The following is a 22,205-nucleotide window of genomic DNA, read 5'->3' as shown; positions in this document are numbered from 1 at the left end:
ACTGCAAAATCAAAGGAGTGTTCTTCCCAGTTTGAAATAAAACAATTAAACAAACTCCCCTTCCTCTGGTGTAGGAGTCAATCTTTAATCTATAAAAGGGAGCTACCAACCTTCCTAAGAGGGAACCAATTTACAAGTGAATCATCACTTCAAGGCAAGAGAAGAATTAAAATGTGTAAAGATAATAACAGCCATTAATGTTCTCAGCAATGCACCTGAATATCTACATATGAAAATAAGTAGTCACATGAATTTTCCAGATATTCTAGGTTCATAAGGAAAACCTCAAAATTATCTCCTCTTCTAAAGAAACTCCAATATTTAAGAAGGTCACTGGTACTAGGAATTTAATCATCCTCTTTAATTTATATCATTCATTACATCATTTCCTGCCCTGGAAAATTTTCTTAGATGTTATTGTAATAACCCAGAATAATACTATCTAGTTTATGAAACATTATAAAACATGAAACAACACAATTTATGAAAATAACTTTTGAGAAAACAATGCTTTCAAAGATATGAATTAATAATATTTTCTTGAAATTTTCTCAAAAAGAAGGCCCATTTTGAGTGTATAATACCAAAATGGCACACTTCCATTACCAAGATGATGCACTCCCATCTCTTTCTCCCTCAAAACAATCACTATAAAATTGTAAAACCAGGCCAGGCATGGTGACTCCTGCCTGTAATCATAGTGCTTTGGGAAGCTATGGCAGGAGGACTGTTTGAGGCCAGGAGGACTGTTTGAGGACAGCCTAGGCAATAGCAAAATACCTTATCTCTACAGAAAAAGTAAAATTAGCTGAGCATGGTGTCATGTGCCTGTAGTCCTAGCTATTCAAGATGCTGAGGCAGGAGAATTGCTTTAATCTGGGAGTTCAAGGCTATAGTGACGTATGACTGCACCCATGCATTCCAACCTGGATGACATAGTGACATTCGTCTCTTAAAAAAACAAGAACAAAAAGAAAATAAAACCAAAAGAGAATGGCAGAGATCACCTGTTTATTGCCGTGATTCTCCTCTGTAAACTAACCATTCATTTATCTACCTATTCACTATGGGGTTCAGGTGAGACAGGGTCAATCCAGTTTGTCTAATCTGAAGCATTTTACTCATTCTTTATACTTAATACTTGATAACAGTTAAGTATTAAGTACTTGATACTTAAATACTCATATATTTAAGCCATTCTCTGCCTTCAAAACTGGTTCCCTACATTATGAAACAAGGTATATTCATTTGACTGAATTATACAGAATATTTTCTTTCCTTATGCATATTTTAATTGTTTCAGAATTTTGAAATGTAGCTGGATATTTCCATGTGAAATTTACATATATATACACACATACATACACATACATACATGCATACACATATATAGATATACATATGCATAGACAGTGGCTGATGGCAGCCAGAGAGCCAGGGAGGGAAACTCTGTACTGTATGTTATTATAAAGCCCTAAGAAATTTTACAACTTATTTCACATTTTTTTAACTGGTGAGGGTTTTAGGGGTCAGAGAGGTAAACAGATATGTCCAAGGTCATTCACATCATTGATGGCAGAACAAGAAGTGTGACAACAAAAATGAGAGAAAGATGAGGTGGAGGGTGTAACAATACACAACTCTATGAGTCACACTCTACATATGTCATATTCCACTGTCATAATGAGGGAAAATGTCCCTACAGAATGTAAAAATTCAAAGTCTTTTAATGGGAAAAGTGTCTATTACAATAGTCTAGTATAGGCACTGATAGTATTTTCCCCAACAGGGCCAGAGAGGAAAGATTTTAGGCTTTGTGGACCATATGGTCTCCGTTACAGCCATGCAACTCTGCCCTCATAGCTCAAAAGCAGTCACAGACAATATGTAAGCAAATGAGTGTGGCTATGTTCCAACAAAACTTTATTTGCAAAACTAGGTGGCAGGCCAAATTTAGACTCTGGGCCACAGACTGCTCTCTCCTGATTGGGAGCATTTCAGAGTGTTATACCATTAGGTTTAGGAAACTTGACGTCAGCACTGTTTATCCCTAATTTTACAAATATACAGTTGTATTTTGTCTATTAAATGTTAACATTATTGTTCTCATTTTCAAGATGCGGAAATTGAGGGTCACAGTTTAATTCACTACTTCAAGAGCAGAGGTTGATTTACTACCTCTTCAAGTGAGAAGATGGGAGTCATACCACAAGACTAGCGCTCTCCTAACCCTTCCTCTGACTCTCAAATCTGGGCATTTTGCCCCAGCTCACTTCTCTTTCTGTTTGATGCCAACTCCTTCCTTATGATCTTCACAATTATCTGCAGAAACACACTACAGAGAGCAAGCACATTTTCAGAGATAACTGAAATAGCTGTATTAGATCCTTCTATGCTATAGAATTGTGTGATTACAATGTAAAATATGCTACATATTTAGCATGTATACCCAATTTCAGCCTTGAAGAAAAATAGTTTTTATTGATGATCATATGTGGTGCTTTCAGCAGAGGAGGATGAAACATTTAGATTTTAAAAAGACAAATTTCAAGTTTCATCACTGAACCTCTCGTGTTTCGTGACAAAAACAGGCGAACTAACGAGTATGAAGGACTGACATGATGGAAGGACTATAAGTCTACGTTGCATACAAGTGACAATAAAATCACTTGTCACCCTTGCAGAAATGCAGGCCTATTAGTGCACTGACATGGAATTTCATGGGAGAAGACCACTTCTGTTTGTCCCGGGAGAAATGCCATCACTTTTTCTGAGGCAGGCTCCTCTGACTTTTTGAGATAACACCATTTGTTAAATACAGGAACAGAACCCACATTAAAAAAAATGCATATTAAAAAAAACGAAGTAGGCTATAAAGAGAGCAACAATTATAGATCATCAAACAGAAACATGCACATGCACACACGGAGAACAATACCTATTTCAAAAAATGAATATGGACTTTACTTATTTCATTTCTATCAATAATGTCTATAGATTAAACTTCCCACTGAAATGCATCATAAGAATACCTTGTAAGGTATATAACTTTTGTCAAGTGCAGTTATATTTTAAAAACACTAATATGCCTGTGTTACATAGTTTTAAACTAAACACAGATTTGGTTCTAATAAAATTTAACCTTTTCTTTTTCCTTTCCAGTCTTAGCAGTTGGGGTAGTATTCCTTCTCCATTAAAAAAAAAAAAAATCTTAGCAAAGCTGCTGAAGCTAAACTACAGGCAAATTTCCAACTATTAAATAGTTTCAAGACATTTGTACAGCCAAGCCTTTTGCCCATTGGAAATGGCACATCCTGAGCAGCTGTGGAACAGAGTAAAAAGTCATGGGTCCTCACAGGGCAACAGGTAACTTTATTACCACCAGTGATGTCTGCTCTAGTTTTGCTGACACAGTAATGCATGCATGTAGTAATATCCACGTGATACTTACATGCTGTAAAAACAATGTTGTCTGCTTCCTTTTCATTTGTAATGTATCCTACACACATGAGGAAATAAGGGGAAAAAGATAGTTGAAGAACTTGGAGTTTGAAGAGAAATGAATACGATGACTAAAAGATATTATGCTAGGTTAAAGATAATTTAAGTTGGATTTTTACCTGTTTCTTCATAAGATGCCTTAAAAGTGTGTTATTTTGTAATGTCAAATTGATAACTAATTTCAAATGAACCACATGTTTGCTTGCTTTTGGCAACATACCAAAAAAATGAATTTGGATTTTCCCATATACAATCCACAAAATTTGAACTCTTCCTTCTTTTACTACCCATATTGACCCCACGTGGTCATGGTTGCCAGAAACAAACACATTATTTCCCAAATTCAGCAAAGTAGTATATACTATTTTTTATATACTACACAAAATACATTTCCAATACTAAGCAGCAATGTATGTATTTTTTTACTCATTTAATAAATATCAACAACATCACGGAAAGGTTAAACACCAATTTATTGAAAAAAAGATAAACAACCGCAATGTGGAGCCCACAGTATTTTTGTATTTGTAACCCTGACTCTAAACTGGTTATTCATAAAGTTTGAGTTCTCTGTTGTGTAGACATTAGTGGTCTTCTCATTCCAAGAAGTGGGCAATAATGTAAAGCTTGTCAGATTTTGGGAAATGAGAAAGGAAAAAAAAAAAAAGAAGAAACTAGAAAGGGATTACCTCTGTACCTCATTACCTAACACTGTGTCTGGACTCAGAGCAAGCTCTGCCAGCATGCAAACCAGATCTGCTAGGAACAGCTGCAGACAGTGACTGACTGCACTGGTGGTAGAACACCATAACACCATTAACCCCCTTCAGCGAGGAGCTCTGAGGTGTTTGTGCTCCACAAACAAGTTTTCTATATTAGGCTGACTTATCACAACAGCAGTAACAGGCAAAGCCCAGACCCAAGCGAAGTCTTAGTAATATTGTCAAAGAAGACAGGGCTCAAAGGAATGTGCTGTGGAGACTCTGCCAGTACTCCCTCAACATATGGAGAAGAAAACAAATTTTCCTTTCTCCTGTGATATAAGTAAACTTATGAGTTTATAGATTCCTGTTTTGTATAAGTAGTAACTTCAAGTATTCTGTTTTACCTAAGCAGCACAGTGAAGGCTGTAAGACATGACTGAGCAGGCCTGGGCTGCAGCCATCTAGGCACCGTAGTGAAGGCTATGAGACAAACCCATACAAGGCACTAGAGCAAGCCTAGGTAACAGCCATCTGGACTGCATAGCAAGAGTCACATGTAATCCTGAGTTATGAACCCATTACAATTTGATTAACTGCCTTTGTTCTGCCTCTTTATCCTTGTTTTCATGTCACTACACTTCATGCCACTGTAAGCTTGTTTCAAGCTGCTGGCCACTTTTTGAAGTAGGTATAAAAGTCAAATGCTATCTTTGCTCTGGCCTCAGTTTTTGGATATTAATCCGCTGGGTCTGCTTGTAGTCAATTAAATTCTTCTGTTTCACCCCGTGGTCTCTTTGGACCTCCTTCATTCCTGCAACACTTCTACACCTTGCTCTGCTTCTCTTCTTACCTACCGCATTCCTAGACCTCCTCTTAACTAAACTGCTCACACTCAAAGCCTTCACTTGGATCAGATTCTGAAGGTGTCTTAACTTTGGTGGCAATCTTTTTTTTGTCAGACTTATGTTTCAAGGCAGCAAATATCAACTTAGGTAGGAATATGCAGACACACTAACACCTTGTGCTCAGAGCATTTGTGCTGTTTGTTCCAAATGGAATGGGATAGAAAAGTTTAGGTAGACCCTAGGATCTAGCAGGATTGATGGCTCAGGAGGTACTTTGAAGGTAACTTACTCGGTACAAGAAGCAGTCCCACATTCTTAATAAAGAGATGAAAAGTAGAAATGAGAACTAGGCATTAATCTGTTAAACTATTACTCATTTTTAGTTTTGAAGCAAATTTCCCTTCTCAAGTGCCAGGAGGAAATACAGTATAGAGTATTTAAATAAACAAATATAACCGTTATCGCATACTCTTACAAAAATTAATGATTTTGTCCATTCTATATTCATGCATTTCTTCTGGTAAAGGCAAGAGTTAGCAATAAAAATATTCAGAAATGGTATTCACCAAGAAGAGGAAAAGCATGAAACTAATTTACCAACCTATGAATAACTTAGAATTTACTATAAAAACAGATGGGTTAAGTCTAAGTTATGTGAAAATAAATGGGTCAAGAAAAAATTAAATAGTACCCAATCTATTTTGGCAAATGTACTAATGTACATTTGTAATAATGTACTAATACAAATACTAATTTTGTATTTTAAAAAAACTACAATGAAGTTAAGGACAAGAAGTCTGGCTTTTCCATGAGAAACAGCTTTATAGCTCATGAATCCCAAGCAGTGAGTCTAAACTAAATGGAACTCATTTTATCTATCTTATTCTGTTTAATTTTACTTTTATTTGCTGAGGTATTTATAGTAATGAAAATGAACAAACAACAACAAAAAAAAACCCTTCCGCCATTCCTTGACATAGCCTTAAGTTGTCAAAGCTGGCTCTCTACCTAAATCAAATACAATAGAAAATTGCTTAGGCTTTGCACAACTGCTACAATGGAAGTGGTCATTGTTTTTTTAAAGTAATTATAAACCACTGGAAGACTGGCACAGTTTCAGGTCTAGAGCAAACCAGGATAAATGGGCATTTATTGGATGAAAATGCACCATTTTTTGAAACATAGCAGTCATTGCAGTCATAATTAATATGTTGTTCTAGCTCTTCAGGTGGACAAATACTCAAAATTTACATTTCTGTAAGTCTTAGTTTGAGGTGCATCCCAAGTGTTAGTTCTTGTACTCTTATAAACCAAAAATGTAAACACTGAATTCATAGTAGATTCCATTTTCAGTAAAGGTGCATCATAGAATGATAGGAGTTTAATGAATCAATAAAATGGTGGAAGACACTGTCTCCAGGATATGTATGTCTAAAGGAGACTTAACCACTTCACTAACAAGATGGTGGCACCTCTTTCCCTACCTTCCTCAATGAGGCTCATCAAATATAGAAAAGAGCCTCGCTGGGAAAAAATGTCTTTAACAATATTTTTGAAATATGTAATTTTCACACCATAAAATTCTCTCATCTTAAGTGCTCATTGACTTTTTAGTACTTACTGTGTTGCATAGCCATCTCCATCACTGGGTTCTAGAATGAGTCCATCACCCCAAAAAGATCAATCCTTCATGCCTTACTGAGAAAATTTAAAGATAGAAACAACAACAACAAAATTTTCTGCCTTTACCTTCTGTCTTTATTACTCATGTTTCATTTCCTCATATATTGAACAAGGATTTGTTGAGCAGCTATTACGTGTCAGGTACTGTTCTAGGCAGTGGGAATAATAAGTAAAAAAGAAAACATAAGAGTAGATATGTTTTCTTTTTTACTTATTATTAGAAACCGACATGCACACTCATCCTGACTGGATGCAAGGAGACACCGTGGACAAGATGAATAAGGAAAATACTAAGGCAAGGTAGACAGTCTTAACAGAAAATAAGAAAAAAAAATACAACACGGGAAATGTGGATTTGTTTGCTTGTTTGTTTATACATATAACTAGCATGGTTAAAGATGGTTTTGCTGGAAAAGAGATATTTATATAAAGAAGGTGAGCCAGCCAGTCTTTCAACAATCTGAAGGAAGAGCATTTCCCCAGTCCAAGACCAGGTAAATGCTAATATCCTGAAGCAAGGGAAAGAATAGTGTTCAGAGAATGCAGAAGTGCCTAGTGCATTGAGCAGGAAGACAGGGAGGGTAGCAATGAAGTCTAAGAGGAAGGAGAAAGGGGGGTCAAGTGGCTCTTAAAATCCATTGTAAAGAACATGGCTTCTACTCTGAGTCAGGTGGGGGAAGCTGCTGGGACACGTTGAGCAAAAAACTGACGGGAAGTGGCGCAGATTTTAGTAGGATCACTCAGGTGGCTGTGTTGAGAGAGGACTAAAAAGGAGGGGATCCAGAAGTGGAAATCGGTAAGCAGGGATGAGAGGCCAGGGTCTGAAACCCAGGATCTGGAAGTGGGGATCGGACAGCAGGAATGAGTGACTAGGATCAGGAAACAGGAATCCAGAAGCCTGAAAGGCAGAAGCCAAGAGGCAGAAGTGGGGATGTGATTAGGAAGCTAACACTATTCTCAGTTAAAGATAGAACAGAGCTGATTAGGGGAAACACAGGGAAAGGTGAATCAAGGCAGATCTGAGGATCTGTGGTGGCTTGCAGAAAATGTTTAGAGTGGAGAATGACTGCAAGCCTCTTTTACCACAAACTGCTGCAAGAGCAGCATTGCCCATTACTTAAAAGGAGGCTATTGAGAAAAACAGTGCTTAAGGGGATGGTCCTATTTCCCAAAGGGAGTAATCATTTATCAATCACTGTGACTGCTATGCTTTTGGCCTTTAAAAAAAAAAAAAGTTTTTTCTAAGAAATAGATCAAGTACCAAGCTGCAGGATACTTCCCATTCCATAGGATTGCAGTTCAGATTCATGGGTAATAAAGGAAGCTAAAGACACAAAATTAACTTTACCTTTACCTTTAAATTTTCCCAGTAAGCTCTAAAGGATATTATTGGGATGATGGACTCATTCTAAAACTAGATGATCGTGGCCGAGGCAGGCAGAAAACAAGGTTAGGAGATCAAGACCACCCTGGCTAGCGCAATGAAACCCGTCCCTACTAAAAATACAAAAAATTAGCTAGGCGTAGTGGCAGACACCTGTAGTCCCAGCTACTCAGGAGGCTGAGGCAGAAGAATGGCGTTAACCCAGGAGGTGGAGTTTGCAGTGAGCTGAGATTGTGCCACTGCACTCCAGCCTGGATGAGAGAGCGAGAGTTGATCTCAAAAAAAAAAAAACCAGAAATTAGATGATGGTGATGGTTGCACAGGTCAGTAAATACTAAAAATCACTGAACTGTACACTTAAAGATAAGTGAATTTTATGACATAAAAATTGTATTTCAATAAAGTTCTTTAAAGCATTTTTCCCAGTAAGGCTCTTTTTAACGTTTGGTGAGAATGAGAAACAGATGTGGCCCCACTTTGTTAGTGATTAAGTCGGTTTTAGAGATCATAGAAGGAATGTCTACCACCCTTTGTCTGATATGTTAAACCTGTCATTCTGGGATTCATCTTTATTTAAAATGTAATGGAATCTTCCATTAATTTTGTGCAGACATTTTTGGTTTGTAAGATTTGAAGAACTAAAGCTTGGAATGTTCCTCAGGATGAGATACGTGGAAGTGTGAATTTTGGGTGTATTTGTAACCATGACAGAACAACATTTTAATGATAACTGCAATAGTTGCATTTTCCATAAATAAAAGTCCACTTAAATTTGGGAGATACAGTTCCCATTCTAGATTATTACCAGAAAGTGTCAGGACAGCTTGGCCTTCCTACTGTCATGACCCTGGGGCTGTCAAAAGACCTCTGCCCAGATCCTGAGGATAGCAAGGCCCTATAATGAATCATGGGAGCAAAACCACCTGCTCGCCTTCATTGCACAAGAGGTGCCACCACAATTCTTGTAGGAGATTAATTCAGCATCTGTCTGTAGAGGCTGGGAACTGCTTCCATCTGATGTCTGATTTTGCAGTCGTGTTCATACAGCAGCAGCCCAAATCCTGCAGACAACTGAACAGATGGTAACACATTTTGACCACAACATGTCTGGATCACATTTGAACCATGAAACTCAAGGTGATGCACTCTGAAACTTTTTATTGATCACTACCTACTAACCCACAATTAATTATTTCACTTGCCTCATTAAATTTTCAGTGGGAGACAGAGTCTTAAGACATGGTTTGATGTCTTCATTTACAATTTCACTTTAAAGTTTGCTTAGTTCATGAATTTACCTCCTTGGGAGGAAGAAAAAAGAAAAAAGAAAAAAAAGGCTCCCCCTCCATTTTTAAAGGCTTTTAAGTGTAAAGGGTTACATTATTCATTAATGTCACAATCAATAAATTTATTTAAAATAAAATAAATTTAAATTAGTTTCTATGTAAGAAGAAAAATTGTGATTAGTAAGAGAACAAGGTAACCCATATGTATCTATGAAACCATATCCTTATAATTAGTCAAGCAGATATCTAAATTTGGAAGGTACACAGCCATGTGGACACAACTAGAAAAATAAACCTGCTTCAACCGTCACAGATTAACCGCAAATGTAGCACACTGTTCATTTGTTTCCACAGAGATTTTAAAATATCAACACAGTCAGAATTGAACAAAATTAAAGCAATGATTAAATGACTTGGGAGGGGTTTAAATTCTAGATGTTATGAAGCAAAGGTAAGAGTCAAATTCACTCTCAATTTAACAATAATTTCAAGAAAGGCTATTTTGCCTAGAATAGCTAAAATTCAGTCTTTCTCTTTGAAAATCAACTGAATACTTCTTAATGCAAAATATCTTTAACCAAAAACTCAACAGATGTTGATCATGAAAACCCCTCACCACTTCAAAGTTTTAAAAAACTCCCTTATGTTATCTTCTACGATACACTGCAGGTAAAATTCCAATTTTGTCCTTAACTATAAATGTACATGGTACCTTCAAACACATCTGGTCCCATTCTCTAAAACAGCAAAGCCACCTGTTGACTAACTATAAATATGAACATAGAGACAGTGAATCTGCATTCTATGTGTGCCTGGGAGCAAGGATAGTATTCTGTGTCTGGGAAGAAAAGGAGGGCTGACCTTTGGAAGAATGGAAGTGTTTGCTGGGGGCAGTGAAGCCTCAAGTTCCATGCACATTCACAGCAGCCACTCAAAACTGGTACCATCAGCTGGGTCTTACGTCAGTCAGTTGAACTCGCTCATCTGTCGTCTGAGGGGACATGTCACAGAGCACAGGGAACATGCCATTTTTTATTCCAATATGTTGGTTGGATCTGTTTAGAAAAATATACTAACCTATCAGCCATGGCAACTCAGCCTGTCTTCCTTCTGATAAGCGCTGCTTATCACGTCCAGTTATGAAGAGAGCTGTCAGGGATTAAGGAACCACTGATATTTCACCCCAAAGAACTAAACATCTCTTGAAGTCAAAACCTTATGACAAGAGCTTGGGCTATTTTTAAATATGGTGATTAATTATGGCATTTGAGAGATTCTATGTGTGTATATCTATCAGTATAGAATATTTATGTGCAGTCATTGTTACATTACAGACAAGAAGATGAAATCATCTTCAGGTTACTGAAAGAAAATATTCTTTTAATTCACATGCCAAATATAATTGTCAAAATAGCTATAACAACCCACATGCTTAAAGACCACTAACAATTTCTGCAAGTAAATTATAACCTGAGCCACTGTTTAAAACAACGTTTGAGTAAATCACATAACAACTCTGAAGAACCAGTCTTGATCATGAAGTGTGAGATGTGTTAGTATATATTTGTTCAATAAAATGCCCAAAAGAAAAAAGTGACACTGGGGAAGATCAGTGGGTTTGCTCTTTCTAGAGCTACAATTTTAAGACATCAAATAACTTTAATAGTCTTCGTACAATATACCTGCTTTCAACAATGTTCTGTGTTTTATTTGCATTAGTAAAATCTTGAAAAGCTCTGCCTTGAATTCCAAGAAATAACCACCTACAGTCTTTGCCTTCATCTACACCAAGTGCCAAACTCAACTTGCTCTTTGGATGAAACTAGGGAAACAGGATTGGATTTGAACATTCCTACACTTCCATTTATAAAAACTGAGTTTATAACAACCTCAGCTTATAAGAACATGAAAACGACTGTCATGTTTACATCAATATCTAAAAGAACATTTCTGAGAACAAAGGAAGAATATAAATTCTTATATATGGCTTTCTACCTGATTTGGCAAACTTTGAGAAAACACCTTCAACTTCATCATTTAGAGTTTCAGCTGTGAATTTAAAAGCTTAAAGTCGGCGTGGTATTCCGCAGTATTTAGCAGACAAGGAGGTATTACATATAGCATTAACAGGATAAAATAATAACAACAACAATAATAAAGGAGCTTTCTTCTTTCCGAAAATCTTTTGGAGTAAAAGAGATGATCTTATTGTCAGTTATTTTCATAAATCTTCAAGTAAGTTGGAGAAATTTCAAATGAATCTGTACCATGATTTAGGAAAGTATGGCATGTAAATCAAACGGAATTTCAGGCTGTATTCTGAGTAGCTTAATGTTTTATTGAAGCAATTTTTTTTTCTAAAATAAGTATAGAATAGAATTACTAAATTGATTTGACCAGTTTTTTTTCCCTAATTTAATATTGTTGTTTTACATCAAACTTCTTACTTATTTTGGGGTTCTTACATTGTTTCATTTTAGTGCTTAACTCCTTTGAGATATTGCTATTTAGAAAATATTCTTCTTGCAAACACCTAAATATTGACATTTATTTTTCATTTGCTAACAAAAATATAGGAATCTAGTTGTTGGAAAAAATGATCTAATCAACTTAAGGTGAGAATTTTTTCCTATAGACATAAATGTGGGAAGGCATTTTAGTTGTCTAAACTCATGAAACAGTTTCATATTCAGAGTCTGTTACTTTTTACATCCATGTAGGGTTTCTTTTGTGTTTGTGTTTGTGTTTTTGTGTGTGTGTGTGTGTGTGTGGTGGGAGGGGGTGAGTAGCAGCTGGTTGTGCATTTAACGGCTCTTAAAAGAAAGAAAATAAAAACATTTTCCTTTTCTCATCAACAAGACAGAAGAGGAAGAAGTACTGTTAAGATAAATTCCGGGAGTGTTGCCATGAAAGTGGTGTATCAGTTTTTAAGTTGACTAAGACAAAGAAGAAATCACTGGTGAAGGTTTATGGGCTGCTGGCTATGTCCCAATAAGTAATTTTGTGAGACAGATCTTATCCCATGCTCCTAAAGTCTGTGTAGGATAAAGGAATAAATGCAGGAGAAACAGAAGAGAAAGAATTTAGATGATTGAATGTCAAATTAGTCCTCATGAAGTTTCATTTCCTTACGCTAATTGGCTTTGAGTTTGGCTCAGGGAAATGTGGTTCTTGGAGAAAATACATGTGAGCAGATTATAAAATTATCTCCCTTCTATGTGTATTTTGGACAAATTAATCCAATGGTTGAGTTTCTGAGCATATTTTTTGTATCTATGAACCTCATCCTTATATTGTTTATTCCTTATCTGAGTAAGTAATTTCTGTAGTCAAGCTACTTTGCGGCATAGCAAGTTAATTTTATGTGCATAGGTATGTAGCAGACACTACCTCCAAGATGAAAATCAAAGTCTATTTGAAGCTCTTACCTGAGCCACCGTCTGCCAATGAGTGGCATTATCTTCGCTAGGATGGATTCCATAATTCCACCTTCTTTGTACCACAAAGATCATGGGTTCAATAGAAATATTGAATTTGGAGGACCATTTAACCTCTAGCTGTCCAGACTACAGTTCTATAAATTGTAACTCTTCTCTGGGCTTCAGGGGGACACCTGAGACAGGACCGTATCAATTAAAACAATCTGCATGTAACTCAAATTGAAGTAAAAGTTGAGGAAGAACAAGTATGGAAGAGATGAATCTGATCTGATGACAACTGAGATTTCATTTCATAAAAGTGGCCTCTCCCTACAGCGTTTCACTTCTGAAGTTTTCTGATACTCTGTTCAGCTGTTTGTTTCTTTTTCTTTTAACTTTTCTTCTTCTTTTTTTTTTTTTTTAAAAGAGTATAGACTGTTCCTGATCTGAACAAGTGGTTCACTCCTTAGTAATCTCTAGAGCAATCATTTCAGCACATTCGTATGAATAAATCATGTTACAAGGTTGTTTCACTTGAGATTAACATGGAATTCACACTAGGAGATCATTATAAAGGGTTTCAAGTCATTTCCCCCACTTTTTCACAAGCTCTGTGTCTACTGATACATTCTAAGGTCATTATAACATGGTTTCCAGATTTGATCTTCCTTCTTTCTCGGGGAGTTTTCCATTTAAGGAAGGAAAACCCTGCAAAGTGAAATCTCTTTATGTGAAATCTCCTAAAAGTGATTTTCAAAGCTCAAGTCTTTTAGATTCTGCAATTGACTGCTCAAGCACTACCCTATAGTCTTAATGGTTTAAAATCAGAAAATAATGAATTTATAATGTTTGGATTTTGCATGAATGAGTCCACTGCTCCAAAAGTTTCTCACAGGTATCTCAATTTAAAGTAGTTAATCATTCTAATTTCTTTCTCTCCTTCTGTACATGCAAGTTGTCTGGTGACTGATATACTGAAGAACCACAGTTCAAAACAGCAGACATTTCAGAAAGTGAATTTGTAAAGAAATTTGTAATACTAATAGAATATGCAAAACTAACTGAATGAGATAGAATCTATGTCACCATGATGGTGAATGCCATCAACACCAAGAACACCAATTACCATTAACATAATTTTCTGTACACGATGGTCATTTGCTGAAAGCACTGAAAACTCATTTGAGAGGCTAGTTACCAATGCTTGATTTCTTCTTCTATTTTGTAAGTTTAAATGCAGAAGAAACTGGAAAATGTGCAAACACAAAATGCAAATAATATTTGATGCATGCTGGTGGCATGGCTGAATTTCAGCTCTTTCATTTTGATCTTAATTCATGGTAAGCCTTGTTTAGGAAAATTTTAAAGTCATCAAAGATTTAGATGGATGGTGTCAAATAATTTTTAAAAAGCATATTTATATGTGGTCAAAGCCACTGATTTTTTAAAAATATTTTTTAGAGAAAATGTTTGCCATACTTAACTGCATTCTTTTTTATTGCTGATGGGTCATGGCTGAGTAGCAAACTTTAGTTTATAATAAATTTCTCTCACCTGATCCTAACTGTGAATTTGTGAAGTGGGTAAAAGATTAATTATCTACATACTGAATGGGAGATATTTGAGTCTAAGGAAGATTAAATAAGTTGCCCGGGGCTATGATCTGATCTCAAGTTTCTCTCTGAAATTTCTGCTTCTTTCTACATTTCATAATAGAAAAGACCACATAGAGAGGGAAAGAGGTGGTTTGATAGACATGCAAATTCCTTGGATATTTTTCTTCTAAGATCCTCAGCTTTCCTGTTGGATCTGGAACTTCACCAAGTCAATCTTTGACTCCTATTCTGCCATCACATGCATTTCTTTCAAGCTTGTATCGTAAACTTTTCTTCTTAGTGAATAACCATAGCAAAGGGGTATCTTGACTTAGATGATTAGCATATTTCTGCTAAGCAAATGTTTCTCCAGTCTATCCCTAAGCCCTGGCTAAGCTGCTGACCATCTTTCCAACCTGCTTGCTGAATTTCTCTGTTCCAGATATGTCACTTCTCCTGGGTTATCTATCTTTATGATAATTTTATTCTTTAGGATGTCTAAGGGATCTTAGAATCTTATTGATTTGTTCTTGCAGCTAACAACATTTAGTTGTCTTACTGCTTAGTACATTTTCAAGAATCCTCAAATCATTGTGTATCCATGGAGTTCGCTCAACTTGACTCCCCTCCTTGTTCTGACCTTCACAACAGCCTTTCAACCTACTTCCCTGCACCTCAATCTCTTTTACTAATGTTCCCTTATTGGTACTTTGTGGTTATTTTTCTGAAGTAGAAGTGAGGTTCTCTCCTTTGGCTTCCCAAATTCTTTCATTGTATCCTATTCTCTATAGAATGAAGAGAAACATCTTGCCATCCCCTTCAAGGCATCTATCTTCATGACTGGCTACCACTTTATTTGTCAGTCTATCTCCCAGTATCTGTTTAATTTTTGTCACAGATATTATCTATAAACCCAGCATTCCTAGAAACACATTGCCAGGTACTTCATAAAACGATGGACTGTTTGTGGTGTTTACTTTTATTCACTCTGAAATGTCTTTCCTTCTGCTTTCTAACTATAGACTCTTGAATATTTCCAGGCTCAAACAAAATGCCACCACTCTGTGACACTTCCCCTAAATTTCTCAATTGGAAATAAAGGCTTTATTCTTTTGCCCCCATTCGATGCTGAACCTCTAACCGTCAAGACATGCATTTAACTGTCTCTTGCTGTAGCAAAGTCACATAATGATGCCTGTTTTCCCATTAAGCCATAGCTCCCACAGGTCAAAAACCATGTTTCCTTCATTTCCACACCTCACAATGTCCCAGAAGAGAACATTCTGCACAGCCTATATTTGCTGAATAAATAGCAAAACCCACTTTCTTATTCACTCAAGAATATATCTGCGGAAATAAGAGACTTGTGCAATATTTATGCAAACCATTGCAAAAATGGTAATCCCTACTCTGCTTGAAAGTCACCAATGGAAGGGTGAAGATTTATCATAGGTATTTTGTACTGCCATATTTATCATACATTGTTTCAAGCAACTCAGATCTCTTTTCCAGCACGGTCCTATTACTCACACATACATTCACTCTGCTTTTTACAAAAATAAATACCAGAAAATAAAGTAATATCAAAATGTTTACAAGACAGAACATTTGTATTGCATTAACCATAGGCTTTCTCAAAAAAAAAAATAAAAGACCAATTCCTGATAGGATAGAAATCCCAAAGTTAATTGATGATTGGTTTTAATAGAAGTAGCTCTCTATGTTTTGTGTCAAGAAAAAAGCCACTAAAATTTGTTCAAAGTGATGAAAACTAATCTTAAAAAACTGATCATTTACTATCATTTTTGCATTGAAGGTTGCCCGGCAGATGCAGACAAATAGTTCTACAGAACGGATATGTGGATAAGACGAGAGAGAGTAGACTCAGATAACATTTCATGATTTCCTTGATTCCTTGGTGCGTAGTTAAAAAAAAAAAAAAAGATGACCGATTCTTCAAACTAATAGAACACATTCTCTGAGACTTTAGAATCTACTTTGCTCTTTGGCTTTCTAGAGTATAATCCTCTAGAGTAAATACAGCTACAGTAAATACTCTAGCCTATGAAGAAACCTGAACTCACCAGAAGCCAGCCCAAGGAGCCCAATCCCCTTGCAGTAAGGTTTTAATCTTGAACAGCACTTAAGGACCAACAGCCTAAAACAAATGTATTGAGCACAAGGGTGATGTCTGTTCAAATTTCTTCAGTTAAAAATTTCTTTTATTATGATGAAGCATGATCCCGAAATATGCATGTTAAGAAATGGTCCACCTGCTTTGAATTAAGGTCAGTTGGCTCCTTTGATTGGAATGAGCTCTGGCACTCTGATGGAATTGTGAGCAGATGGGGCTCAGCACCCCTCAAGACCTCCAGTCCTCACTTCTGGTGCACACAGTCCTCACTGGCTGAATCAGCATCCCAACTACATAACCAGATGTGTAAACTGGATCTCTTCTCAATATATTTTCTATTAGGTAAATGATCAGCATTTTTCTCTTTATTTTTGGACAAATTAGTCATCTGAAATCTAAACTATTCTGTTGAAAAATTTACAGACATTATTATATGGCACCTGTAATAAGTAACATCCACTTTTTTTTCTTTAAAATGCAAAAAAATATTCTGCTGAAATCAACAGCAGCAAGCCAATGCTTTTTCAAAGTGCTGAAAATATATGAATAGAAAAATCAATTAGGATAAGCAATCCTCAGTTGCATACTATTGTGAGATTTTACTATTACTATTAATTTTTTTTATCATGAGTCTAAATGATATAAAAATGTAGCGAGCTCTAATGTTCTAGTGATTTAATCACCACTTGATATCTCTCATAAAGGTAATTAGAACCTAGAATTTGTATTTATAACATATTAAGGCATTGGGCCACTTAATTCAGAAGTTGAAAATTTATTTGTGAGAAGTTGTATAAAGCCACTTATACAACTGGATTCATTATACAACTGAATCTATTTATACAAATGAAGTTTAAATATTTTACATATTGATTATTTGTGGAAATACTAAATAAACTCTTGATCAGGTCTCTTTGAAAATAAACAGATTGACATCAAAGGAAGCTATACATAACTGCAAGCCACAAATTAGTCTCAATCTTTATGTTTGTAAAATTTTTTAACTATTCTCTCTCCCTGCCCCAACCATTTTGGCCACAGTTAGAAGCCAAGGGAGGCAGTGGGACTTGGCAGCAAAATAGTAAAACATAAACCCTTTGAAGGAAAAACAGTCTCACCAAGCCATAAAATAGACTTAGAAAGGAAATAGAAATAGAAAGGAAAAAGGAAGTGCCCCCAAATGCACTCATTTGTATTCTACCTGTAGAAGATAAGCCTTTTAAACTTTCTATGACTCTATGAAGGTTTGCATTTCATAGAACTAGCACCAGCAGGCATCTCCAATCATGTTAATATTTCTGAGCCTTCATTTTGATGCTAATAATTTTATTTAAAAAGTAAAAGAAAGGATCGCCATTGTTTGTTTTAAACTATAATACTAGTCTATGAAGGTTAACTTACTTCCAGGCATCAGTTAAGCATGGTTCTTACAGCGTAACACAAATTCAGTGCTTAAATATAATAGGGGGCCAGGTGTGATGGCTCATGCCTATAATTCCAGAACTCTGGGAAGCCAAGGCAAGCATATTACCTGAGGTCAGGAGTTCAAGACCAGCCTGGCCAACATGGTGAAACCCCATCTCTACTAAAAATACAAAAATTAGACAGGTATGATGGTATGCACTTATAATTCCAGCTGCTTGGGAGGCGGAGGCAGGGGAATCACTTGAACCTGGGAGGTAGAGGTTGCAATGAGCTGAGATTGTGCCATTGCCCTCCAGCCTGCACACCAAGAGTGAGACTCTCTTTCAAAAAAAAAATATATATATATATGTTTATATATACACACACACAAATACACACACATATATATAATAGGGAATTTTGTTGATCATCATTTCAAGATAGCCATTGATTTTAAAAACCCAAGCGACCAGTATATAAAGCTCTTGAAGCTATAAAATCAGTACTTTCCATTTACCCTTTGACAAACAGAGCAGACTAAACAGAAAGTATGTATGGGTTTTTATAATTTAAAAACATTTTTAAATATTAATTCAATAAGTAATAAAATGTACAGAGGTTGGTAAATGTCAATTTATTTAAATATTAGAAAAACAATTTGCCCACTTAGAGTATTGTGCTCATGACAATCTCAGTAATAAACTACTGTGCCATGTGGAGGCTGGTGTCACATAGATCCTTGCACCCCAATGCCCATTACAGATGACAGCAAATAGTAGGCACTCCATAAACATGTATTCAACTGAAATGTGTCAATACTTCTCCATCTCTGTGATAGTAGCCCTTTTTAAAGGTAAACCAGGGTGCAGGCGTGGTGGCTTATGCTTGTAATCCCAGCAATTTGAGAGGTTGAGGTGGGCAGATAACAAGGTTAGGAGTTTGGGACCAGCCTGGCTAACATTGTGAAACCCCAGCTCTACTAAAAATACAAAAAATTAGCCAGGTATGCTGGTGTGTGCCTGTAATCCCAGCTATTCGGAAGGCTGAGGCAGGAGAATCACTTGAACCCAAGAGGCACAGGTTGCAGTGAGCCAAGACAGTGCCATTGCACTCCAGTCTGGGTGACAGAGCAAGACTCCGTCTCAAACAAACAAACAAACAAATAAGTGTAAACCAGGGAAAACGTTAAGAAAATGTTATTTTGGATCTCCAGACAGCACTATTCAACAACACTTTAATACATGTTAATGAATGAATGAGAAGCTCATAAGGAACTTCAGGTTTTCAATATCTGTCCCATAGAATTTGTTTCTCCATATAGCACATTCTGTAACTAGTTTTAAAGACGCCAGCTCTAAAATGTAAAACAATCCCACATTATTCATTAGCCTAAAATGATTCATAAGGTAGTAATTTTGTTAGATTAAAAATACTCTATATTGACAAATATTTTAGTTGGCCTATTAGTTAGGCAGATACATAATAGATATAGATACATTTTGGGACAAGGTCTCACTGTTGCCCAGACTGGAGTGCAGTGGCATGATCATGGCTCAGTATAACCTTGAATTTCTGTGCTCAAGTGATCCTTCCACCTCAGCCTGCCAAGTAGTTATGACTATAGGCACAAGCTACCATGCCTGTCTAATTTTATCATGTTTGGCAGAGATGGGAATATCTTGCCATCTTCCTCAGTCTACTCTTGAGCTATTGCCTCAGCCTTACGAAGTGCCGGAATTAAAGGAATGAGCCACTGTATCAGGCCTTAGTTGGCCAGTTATATAATAACTCAATGATGCTCAGTGAGCGTTTTCATTAGGGCTCCACAGATTCAAAATAAAAATGACAGGAGAGCTAGCCCAGGTGGTAGCAGATGTTAGATCTATTTCTGCTACCTACCACCAAAATCACTTAGGCATAGCCTGCAACCTCAGTTTCAGCAGCTGTGAACGGAGAGCAGGACTAGTTAATCTCAACCCACCATGACTCCGATTCTTATCAAGTAAAACAATTACACAGACCTAGCAGAGAGAGACGGAGGGAGGCAATCTATTTCACATTAGTTTGTTTGGGGCAATAAGGCCTCTTGGAGGTAGGAAAGACAGTGATCACAAGTATCCTAAGATTGCAAAGTTGATTTTTGTGCTATCTGACTAGGCACATGGTTTTCTCCTTGCAAAGCCAATCGATGGGTTGGAACAGACACTTTCCCTGGGGCTCGGGGATATCTGCCCTCCTCTCCTCATCTGAGAGTGAAGAAGCAGCTGGACTCCAGGTTGGGAAAGCCAACAGGGACTTCAAGTGGCTCATTAGCTACGATGGTGAAGGAATTGCTACAGGCTCTATTTGCCCTGCTTTTAGACACACTAACATATTCAGAGCTACTGTCAAAGGTCCCAGGACATGAAGATCAGCCTTCCTTGAGAGACTACTAAAGAAAGCAAGAGAAAAATATCTACCTGCACATATATGTATTTTTGGCAGAATAACAATTTATTGACTTGACGATCTTCATTACACAAAAGTCATTGTCAGGTCAACAGAATCTGTTTATTCTATTTGTAATTGACTCTCATTGATTCCCTCTCTCTCTCCACAAAAATCTAATTTAGGAGCTAATTTGTAGTAGAAGAGTGACGTTAGTACTTTAACAAAAGTCCATCCAGTTTTGTTAAATGTAGTTTTACATTGAAAGTGTCTGCATACTTAATCATTTATTCTGGCCCTTTCTATTCCCTTTATTTTCAAGTGAAACAGGCATAACTGAAGTTCACACTAACTCTTCAATCCTTTTATAAATGTGCATATTTTAATTTATATTATCTCTTTAAAATGCTACAGGTTTCACAACTGGTTTTAAAAAGAGCATTCCAAAAGCACCCTATTTTTTATTGTGAATGCTACTCATACATAGCATAATCTTTAATAACAAATAAGATTTCATAATAAACGATCCTTTAGAAGCTATATGGTTTAAAATTTTGCAAAAGTGATTTGCTGTAGTTTAAACAAGAGGCATGAACACAATAAAACTTTAAAACTATTAAAGAAACATTACTTGGTAAGAAGAGAAAAGCAGTGATTATTTTGAATGTGAGACATAGCAGTCATGGCATGTTTCCAATAGTAAAGAAAAAAAAACTGGATGAATTACATAGATTTCAGAGAAGAATATTCCAAAGTGGGAGGTAAAGGAAGATTGGACAGATACCTAACTTCTAAGAGATGTGTATGAATGTTAGAGTAAGATAGACTTCCAAAAATAGGCAGTCAACACATAACTCAAAGCTGGTATTAATGAATACTGCTTTATACACATTTTTTACAAAACTATCAGTATTTAGAAAAAATATGGATTCAGCATGTGTGTGTGAAAGACACAAAGAGGGAAAGACATCTATTACTCTCTGTACTTTAATGAATATTCCTACTGACTAACTCTATATTAGTGGTACCCAGCTCCCAGGCCACTGAGTGGTAGCAGTCTATGGTCTGTTAGGAACCAGTCCATATAGCAGATGAGTGGTGGGTGGATGGACAAAGCTTCATCTGTATTGACAGCCACTCCTCATCACTCACATTATCACATGAACCTCCTGTCAGATGATCTGTAGCTTTAGATTCTTACAGAAGCACAAACTCTACTGTGAATTGCACATGTAAGGGATCTAGGTTGTGCACTCTTTATGAGAATCTAATGCCTGATGATCTATCATGGTCTCCCATCACCCCCAGATAGACCATTTAGTTGCAGGAAAACAAGCTCAGGGCCCCCACTGATTCTACATTATGGTGAGCTGTATAATTATTTTATTACATACTACAACCTAATAATAATAGAAATAAAATGGACAATAAATGTAATGTGTTTCAATTATCCCAAACCATCTCCTTCGCCCTCCCCCAACCAAGGAAAAATTGTCTTCCAAGAAACCAGTCCCTGTTGCCAAATAGTTTGGTGAATGCTGCTCTATATTACTCTTTTTTTTTTTTTTTTTGACATGAATTCCCAATTCCCACTCTGTCACTCAGGTTGGAGTGCAGTAGTGTGATCTCAGCTCACTGCAACCTCTGCCTCCTGGGTTCAAGTGATTCTCCTGCCTCAGCCTCCCGAGTAGCTGAGACTACAGGTGCATGCCACCACACCCAGCTAATTTTTTATTTTTAATAGAGATGGTGTTTCACCATGTTGGCCGGGCTGGTCTCGAACTCCTGACCTCAGGTAATCCACCCACCTCAGCCTCCCAAAG

At 36.6% G+C, this 22,205-nt stretch overlaps 1 protein-coding gene across 9 annotated transcripts in view; it reads right to left on the bottom strand.

The window, feature by feature from the left end:
* Positions 1-22,205, bottom strand: part of LOC106995406 (thymosin beta-4-like) — a 212,177-nt gene that overhangs the window by 30,579 nt on the left and 159,393 nt on the right. For 7 of the 9 annotated variants that reach the window (XR_013413257.1, XR_013413261.1, XR_013413262.1 and 4 more), the window contains one exon: positions 3,452-3,499. The gene's annotated coding sequence lies outside the window, so the exon portion shown is untranslated. Of the gene's footprint in view, positions 1-3,451; positions 3,500-9,040; positions 18,103-22,205 lie in introns of those variants that run through there. The other 2 variants (XR_003727246.2, XR_013413266.1) reach the window with 2 other exon arrangements.

The sequence above is a fragment of the Macaca mulatta genome, chromosome Y (genome assembly GCF_049350105.2).
Source record: "Macaca mulatta isolate MMU2019108-1 chromosome Y, T2T-MMU8v2.0, whole genome shotgun sequence".
Taxonomy (NCBI): domain Eukaryota; kingdom Metazoa; phylum Chordata; class Mammalia; order Primates; family Cercopithecidae; genus Macaca; species Macaca mulatta.
Note: the sequence above shows the minus strand (reverse complement) of the source record. Positions and strands in the feature narration are given on the sequence as shown.